The sequence below is a fragment of the Onychomys torridus genome, chromosome 4, assembly GCF_903995425.1.
Source record: "Onychomys torridus chromosome 4, mOncTor1.1, whole genome shotgun sequence".
NCBI lineage: Eukaryota > Metazoa > Chordata > Mammalia > Rodentia > Cricetidae > Onychomys > Onychomys torridus.
This window is the reverse complement of record NC_050446.1, coordinates 49220380-49228767: the sequence shown is the minus strand read 5'-3', so window position 1 is coordinate 49228767 and position 8388 is coordinate 49220380.

Here is an 8388-nt window from a genome sequence, read left to right as displayed (position 1 = left end):
TCCTTCTGGAATATATGAGCCCAAGTTCACAGCCCAGGTCTGTCCTCCACAGCCTATGATTATGGACTGTAGCATACACAGGGAAGTCTGTTGAGGGGCACTTCAGTGAGGTGGTAGGAGCGAGAAAGAAGCCCCCCCCCCCCCCGCCTCCGCCATGCATATGAAGTGCTGATGTGTGTGTGTGTGGGGGGGGATCCCTAAGTCAAACCCAGATCTAGCAATGCTTGAGCATGATTTCTCTCTTTCGTCTTGTGCTGCCTCTCCCAGGACTGCTAAAGTCACCTCGATGAACACTTGAGACCGGTGTTAGTGTCGGGTCTCCTCTATCCTCAAGCACTGCGCTGGAGGGGGGGATGGTGCAGACCTCAGAGAAGAGTATCTTTCTACCTTCTACCTCTCAGCTGGCCTCCCAGCCCCCTTTGCCTCGCTGGCTGCTATCTAGTGTTGACCAGTCATTCTGAGCTGGGCCCTTCAGGGCTCTTGGTTATCTCTTTGCTTCCTGCAAGACTTGCTCAGCTTACAAGTGGCTAAGACAAGCTCAGGAGGCCCACTGGCGTAGAAAAGATTGCAGAGATGAAGTGTGACAGACTTGCCCAGGTGAACCATCATCTGTGGTTGTCTTTTAAAGCCATTGTTTGAAGTGGTTTGCTACACCCTGTAGTGTTTCATTTCATTGATATTTTGGGGATAAGGTTGATCTTTAAATTGGGGAACTTTGGGCCAAGCAGACCGACTTTGGAAGGACAGAGGCACTCTGATGTAGCTGGGTCTCATCTAATCAGTGGAAGGCATCCATGTAACAGGCTTTCTTTTGGGACACCAACCAGCTCCCAAATCATGGCAGAGAGACTTATTATTAGTTATGAATGCTCAGCCTTGTCATATGTTCGTTTCTGGCTAGGTTTCTTGTTTTAACTTAAGTTAACCTGTTTCTCTTTATGTTTTGCCTCTAGGCTTTTTACCTTTCTTTCATTCTGTATGTCCTGCTCCATGTCTGTCTGGTTGGTGGCTGCAGGGCTGGTCCTGGACGTCTTTCTTTCTTATCTCTTTCTCCCTTTTCCCCTTCTCTCTCCCGAGACTCCTCCTCCTACTTATTCTCTCTGCCAGCCAGCCCCGCCTATCCCTCTACTGCTAAGCTATTGGCCATTCAGCTTATTATTAGACCAATCAGGTGCCTTAGGCAGGCAAAGCAATGCATCTTTACATCATTAAACAAATGCAGCAGAAACAAATGTAACACATCTTCATATAGTTAACAAAAGCAGCAGACTGCCTGGACTTCATTGGTGCCACCAGGTCTCCTTATTAATGGGCCCTTAGAAGTAGTGTTTGCTCACAAAGCAACAATTTCTCACTTGGAGGCACATGCATGAGGAAAACCCAGGATCTCTGTGTCCTACTTTGCTTTCTATAGGAGTGTGTGTGTGTGTGTGTGTGTGTGTGTGTGTGTGTGTGTGTGAGAGAGAGAGAGAGAGAGAGAGAGAGAGAGAGAGAGAGAGAGAATCACCATGACCAAAACCAACTTGGGGAAGAAAGGGTTTATTCAGTTTACAAACCTAGGTTGCAAACTGCCAGTGGATGGGTCCTGCAGAGGGTATAAGGAGTCAGTGGAGAAGGAAGTGAGAATCTTGAAGCCTGACTGACTAGCAGCCAGAGTGTTTCTTATTTATACAGAATTTAGTTAGCAGAGATACATTCATTTTGTTCCAAAACATATATCATATCATTTTTGGACATGTGTTTCACTTCCTTTTGCTCATTTTTTAGTCATCATTAATAAACTATGACAGAACAGAGTTATCATTTCTAATCATTTCCCCTCAAGTTTTGACATCATTAATAAACAGAGTTATCATTCTTACTCATTAATCCCATGACCCAATTTTTGAGACTCTAGAAGCATATGACAGCCTGTTCTCAGGCTGGTTGCTTTGGTTGCTTCAAGGACATTAGACCAAAACAAAATCTTCAACCACCCTGGGCATTTTGCCATGTCTCAAGCAATGTATTATTAACTCTTAGTGGTCAGAATGCCCAGGAAAAATCTTCAGGCTAAAGCTGCTGAAGTTATTGTTCAAATTCTGGCATAATCTGATCAATGTTCACATTTATATCCTTATAGAATTTGTCTACATGTCTAATCCTGGCATTCTGTTGTTCCTTGGTCATATGACATTATTGTGGCTCTGTATGAGCTACCTTCTAAGAGAGGGAGGTCCTGACACCTCATACTTTTATCATCTTTCCACTCCATACTTTGCTCATCAATATGTCTCTATGTACGGCAGAGTTGTATGCCACGTAATTGTCTGAGTGTACAGTGGGAAGAGCCTTGTAATCTGAACTGTGGACAATTCCTCTAGCCCACTGAATCTTGTTGACCTTTTTGAATTTACTTTGTTTTGAATATCTTGTTCCAGTGTAAGTACAGGGAGAGATGTTTCAAGAATGTCTCATAGCCTCATGAAGAGACCTGTGGCTACTTTATGTGTCACAACTTCCAAGGCATAAGGAAGGCCTTCAAGGAGATAAGGATGTCTCCTTCAAATTGTGTGTGTGTGTGTGAGATAGTATGTTTAGGACTTTCCTGGATAAGCTTAGAAGCAGCATTCCTGGGAGAAGGCATACATGATTCATAAGAAATTTTCCATCAATCCAACATCCTTAAATTGTACAAATATTAAAAATGTCCCAAGTATGTAACAGGTGGAGATGAAAACCAAAGGTGGCATGGCAGCCATCATGTATCTCAGTTCTGCTGGATCTTTGTCAAGCAGCTGTGCTGACTCTATGACTTCTGCCATTCTATCCAGATATGGCTGTGCCAGCAAACCATCATTGAGGGAAGTCAGGGCAGGAGCCCAAGGCAGGAACCTGGAGGCAGGAACTGGAGCAGAGTCTGTGGAAAAAGGCTGCTTACTGGTTAGTTCTTGGGGCTGGTCAGCTTGCCTTCTCAAACAACCCAGGACTGCCTTCCCAGGGTGGCTCTGCCAAGACTGGGCCAGGATCTCCCACATCAATCAAGAACATGTCTCACAGACTTGCCTACAGGCAATTGGAGAAAGCCTCAATTGTGGTTCCCTCTTCTTAGATGATGCTAGCTTGCATCAAGCTTGGAAAAAAAAAGAAAGAAAAAGTAGCCCACATGCTCTGCCCTCTAGCTCTTGCTTTGGGTTAGACTCTGCATCGACTTACCAATCCTGCAAGGAGTGTCTTCCAGTTACCCCAAGCTTGTAACCCTTCACAGAGGAAGGGACAGAGATAAGTCAGTGCCCTAAACTCTGTAAGTCAACTTGGATTCCAGAAAAAACAAAACCTCCCAGGACAGGGCCCCTCCCACCACCCAGATTTGGGCATGCAATAGAGGCTAAGCAGGGTAGACACTCTTTACCAACCCTTTCACTCCCTCCTCTGGTGGGATAACATCCATAACATGGATGGATCAAGATCCTGGGGCCTCGGTCACGCTCTAGGCAGCCATGTCTCCAAGCTTGGACACCCACTATATTAATCTACTCTCTGTTAATATTTGAGAGGATAACTGAGGCTGGGCGGTATATGATGAAAGGAGGTTCATTTAGCTTATGGTTTTAGAGGCTGAACATCGAAGATCAGAATACCATCCACTCAGCCTTTAGTGAGGGCCTCCTGGTGAATGGCACCATGGCAAGAGCAAGTATGAGGAGGAGAGCACAGGGGGAGATAGGAAGCCAAAGGGAAAAGGAGTCCAGGCTCTCTCTCAGGCCACAGGAACTAAGCAGTTCCCACAAGAACTGTGTGCTCCCATGACCCAGCTACCTTACAACCAGTTCTACCATTTGCCAACATTGCTACACTGTGGACCAAGCTTCCGACATATGAACCCTCAGGGGACACACTCAAGCCGTTCCTAAACGACTACACCCAGATATCGAGGCCTAGGTCCCCCAGGCACTACTTCCTGAATAACCATGGGATACATTGGCAGCTTCATTCTAAAAATGACACAGGTAATTGTGGGCCACGTCAACTATGGTCCATAAGATGATACTGCCACTGTGGGGGAAAGTGTGGCAGCCCTTCAAAACTTGGCAAGCTGGGATCACCAGAGCTGAATGTAGTCACACACATGTACAATCCTGGTGCTTCTCTGGCAAGATGGGAGGGGAGGCACAAGATCCTTGAAAGCTTGTGGGCCATCCAGTAAGATAAGAGCCCCTGTCTGTAAACAAGCTGAGAGATGAGGGCTGACGCTTGGTGTTCTCCTTTGACCTCCACACACGAGCTGTGGCAATGCATACACAAACAATCACATGCACACGTGTGTTTACACATACACATGCAAATTAAATAAATATAAACAGGTAGCAGTATATGCAGAGACTCATTTGGTTGAAGTGCCATGTAGTAGTAACTCTGGAATGCTCAGCTCTGGATGAATCATCTATATTAACCTACTCCATTTAAGGCTCTGGGAACATGGCAGAAGAGTGGGCAGAAAGAATGTAAGAGCTGATAGATGAGGAGGAGGACTGGGAAATGCTGACTTCTGGACATGACATGGCTACTTCACACAGCACCTGTGGTCGTCTACTCAAGAACTGCACAAGATACAGGCAGTCAAAATACCGTCAAGAATGGAGGAGCGGGGCTGGAGAGATGGCTTAGTGGTTAAGAGTACTGACTGCTCTTCCAGAGGACACAGGTTCAATTCCCAGCACCCACATGTCAGCTCACAACTGTCTGTAACTCCAGTTCCAGGGGACCTGACACCCATGGCAAAACACCAACGCAAATAAAGTAAAAAATGAAAAATAAATTAAAAAAAAGAAAGAATGGAGGAAGAACCCCTGAGACCTCACCCTCGGTGGAGAAGTAGGTGGTTGCTGATGGGGCTGTGGAAGCTGGTAGGTTGTCCATTCGCCAGTGGAGGGCCCACACCCATGTGCATATGGACAGCATGAATTGGACTCAGGAGTTGTCAATAACAACAACAAAAGAAGGGCATGAAATTGGGAGGGGTCAGGGTGGGGAGTAATAAGTGGAGTTTGAAGGAGGTAACAGTGGGTGGGTGTGATCAAAACATACTATGTAGGGTGCCTTGGAAGAACAGTGTTGGGTATAGCTGCCTTCCATAATATACTACATAAATATATAAAATTTTCCAAGAGTACATAAGAATATTGTTTGACAGTTAAATATAGAATTGCTCTATGATTTAGCAACCTCACTCCTAAAGTTTAAAAAATGGAGCTTGAACAGGTATTTGAATGCATATACTCATAAATTAGTATTATTCATAATAGCTAAAAGGTATAATAAGCCAAATGTCTGTCAATATATGAGTAAATTAACAAAATTTAATATGCACATAAATAAATGGGCTGTTAATAATTTTGCCTTAGACTGAAGATGTAGCTCAGTTGGCAGAGTAATTACCTAGCAGGCCCTGGGTTCAACTCTGAGCGCTACATAAGCTGGGCATGGTAACACATAACTATAATTTCTGTACTGTAGAGGTGGAGGCAGGAGGGTCAAAAGTTCAAGGTCATCGTCAGCTACATAGTGAGTTCAAGGCTGGCTTGAACTACATGACACCCTGTCTCACAAGGGGAAAAAAAATCAGCCTTTAAAGGGTAGAAATTTTCATTCTCATCCATGACACAACAGGATGAGCCTCCAATACAGTAAATTACACGGAACTCAGATCCAGACGGACAGAAGGACAAGTGCTGAGTGACTGTGCTTATACACAGCTTATGAATGGGCACATCCGGAGAGTGAGGAGGAACGGTTGTTACCACAGCTGCGGGGGGTAGGGGTGGGGTGGGGTGGGGTGGGGGGGTGGGGGGTGCTGACCGCAGGAAGGGTATACCGCATCCGTCTAAGTGCTGAAGGGTGTTGTTGGATAGAGTGTGGTAACCTCTGTCCAACAATATAAATGCATCAGATCTGGAATAACCTGGCTTCCATGTATGAGAATCAGCTCTAAGACGCGATGGAACCAAAGAAAAAGGAGGAACGATCTAGGGTCACACTGTATGCAATTCATTGGATTTACTGAGAAAAGTTAGTCTGAGGCAGCAGCAAGGTGGTACAGAGCCCTTTAGCCTGGGTCAAACAAAGGCAGAGCATGTGCATTGACCAAAATGACTTAGCCCTAGCCGGAATGGATAAAACCTGGCTTAGCTTAAGCTCGTACCAAGGTCAAGCACATTCCTGGCTCCAGGGTCCAGTTGCAAAGTCCCACACACCACTGGTTGTTTTGGCTATTTATGGTCTGCTGGGAAACCAAGCAGAGAACAGACAAGTATCACTCCAGTGAAGCTGTGGCAGTTGGAGTTCGAGATGGCTGGAGTACGATCAGGACGGATCCATAGAGCACAGTGCCATTGAACTGCTCACTTGTAAAAGAGTTTGAAACGGTAAGTTCTAGTTTCTTGTATTTTATCACAATAAAGTTGAAACATGCCCTACAAAAGATTCAGGTGGAGGGAGGGCAGGTAACCACAGGACTCTAGATCCACCTCTGACTTTTCAGATCTCCTGTTTTTTGTAGAACTCTCTGCCCTTCTTTCAAGCTTCACAGTAAAGTAACTAAGGCCTGGTGGATGGTGCTCTCCATAAATCAGCATACTATGACAGATCAGAGCAATAGTTCTACCATCCAGAGGCTCACCACCAGAAGTTCAACTCTGTTCTTCCATGTCTGCACACTACTTGGGTAAAAGACCACGGTGTGAGGGTGCAGCATGCTCTTGGGTCTTTCTTAGCTCACCAGCAAATCCCAGAGCATTCTTATCCATGATCCTTGTAGGCATGTGAGCTTTCTGGCCCTCGATGCCAGTATCCTTTCTTTCCTTTTTTTTTTTTTTTTAAGGCTTACTTTTTCTTTCTCTTTATTCTTCTCTCATATAATACATCCTGACTGCAGCCTCCCCTTCTTCCCCTCCTTCCAGCCTTCCCCGACCCCATCACACACACCGCCTTAGATCCATTGCTTCTCCGTTTCCCTCCAGAAAAGAACAGGTCTCCCAGTGATCGGTGATATCAACTGACTCCCAGGGATATCAACCAAACATAGTATAACAAGTTACAATAAGACTAGGAACAAACCCTCATATCAAGGCTGGACTAGGCAACCCAGTAGGAGGAAAGGGGTCCCACAAGTACGTGAAAGAGTCAGAGACACCCCGACTCCCACTGTAGGCGTCCCACAAATCCCCAAGCTGAAAAACCACAGCATGTATGCAGAGGACCTAGCGCAGACCCACACAGGCTCCATGGTTCACTTCAATCTCTGTGAGCCCTTATGATCCCTGCTTAGTTGATTCTGTGGGTCGTGTTCTCATGGTGTCCTGGACTCCTCTGGCTCCTACAATCCTTCCTCCCCATGTGCTGTGAGGTTCTCCTTTTTTTAAAAAAAAAAACAAAAATTATTTATTTATTTTATGTATATGAGTGCTCTATCTGCATGTGCACCTTTATGGTGGAAGAAAGCATCATACCCCACTATAGATGGTTGTGAGCCACTGTGTGGTTGCTGGGAATTGAACTCAGGACCTCTGAAAGAGCAGCCAGTGCTCTTAACCGCTAAGCCATCTCTCCAGCCAGGGGTTCTCCTTCTAATGTTTGGCTGTAGGTCTCTGCCTCTGCTCCCATCAGCTGCTGGGTGAAGCCTCTCTAATTGGGCTAGGCACCAGTCTATGAGTATAGCAGAATATCATCAGGAATCATTTCATTGACTTCTTTTTGTTCTTTTGGTCAGTCATGTTCGGTTCTAACCTAGGTCTCTGAGCCATCCAATTTACCATTCCTGGCCATCCAGGCAGTGTTGAGCATGGGCTCTGTCCCTGTGGCTCAGGTCACAGGTTAGAGCAGTCATTGGCTGGCCACTCCCACAGTTCTGAGCGACCATTGCCCCAGAGCATCTTGCAGGCAGGACAGGTTGGAGTGGAAGGTTTTGTGGCTGTGTTGGTGTTCCAGTCCCCCACTGGAAGCCTTGCCTGGTTACAGAAGATGGCTGGTTCAGGCTCCATATCCTCATTACTAGGAGTCCTCACTAGGGTCACCCTCACAGGTTCTAGGAAGTTTCCACAGCACTAGGTTTCCACTCGCCCCCCAAATGCCCACCTATTCCAGTTGTCTCTCCTTGTACTGTCTTCCTCTGTCCCTCCCTCCCCTACCTGATTCCTCCTGTTCCCATCCCCATCCACCCCCAGGCCACCCATAGAAAAGGATAATCACACTACCATCCACAGACCCAGATAGACTAAGTAACATGGAAGGCTTTAGGGATGGCGGGAGAGGGGCACATGGCCCTCTCTGGGAAGGGGAAATAGAATCGTTTTCCTCTTAGAACACCTTCTCTTCCTCTGTCCTTCAGAGCTCAGCCTGACTGTTATTTCC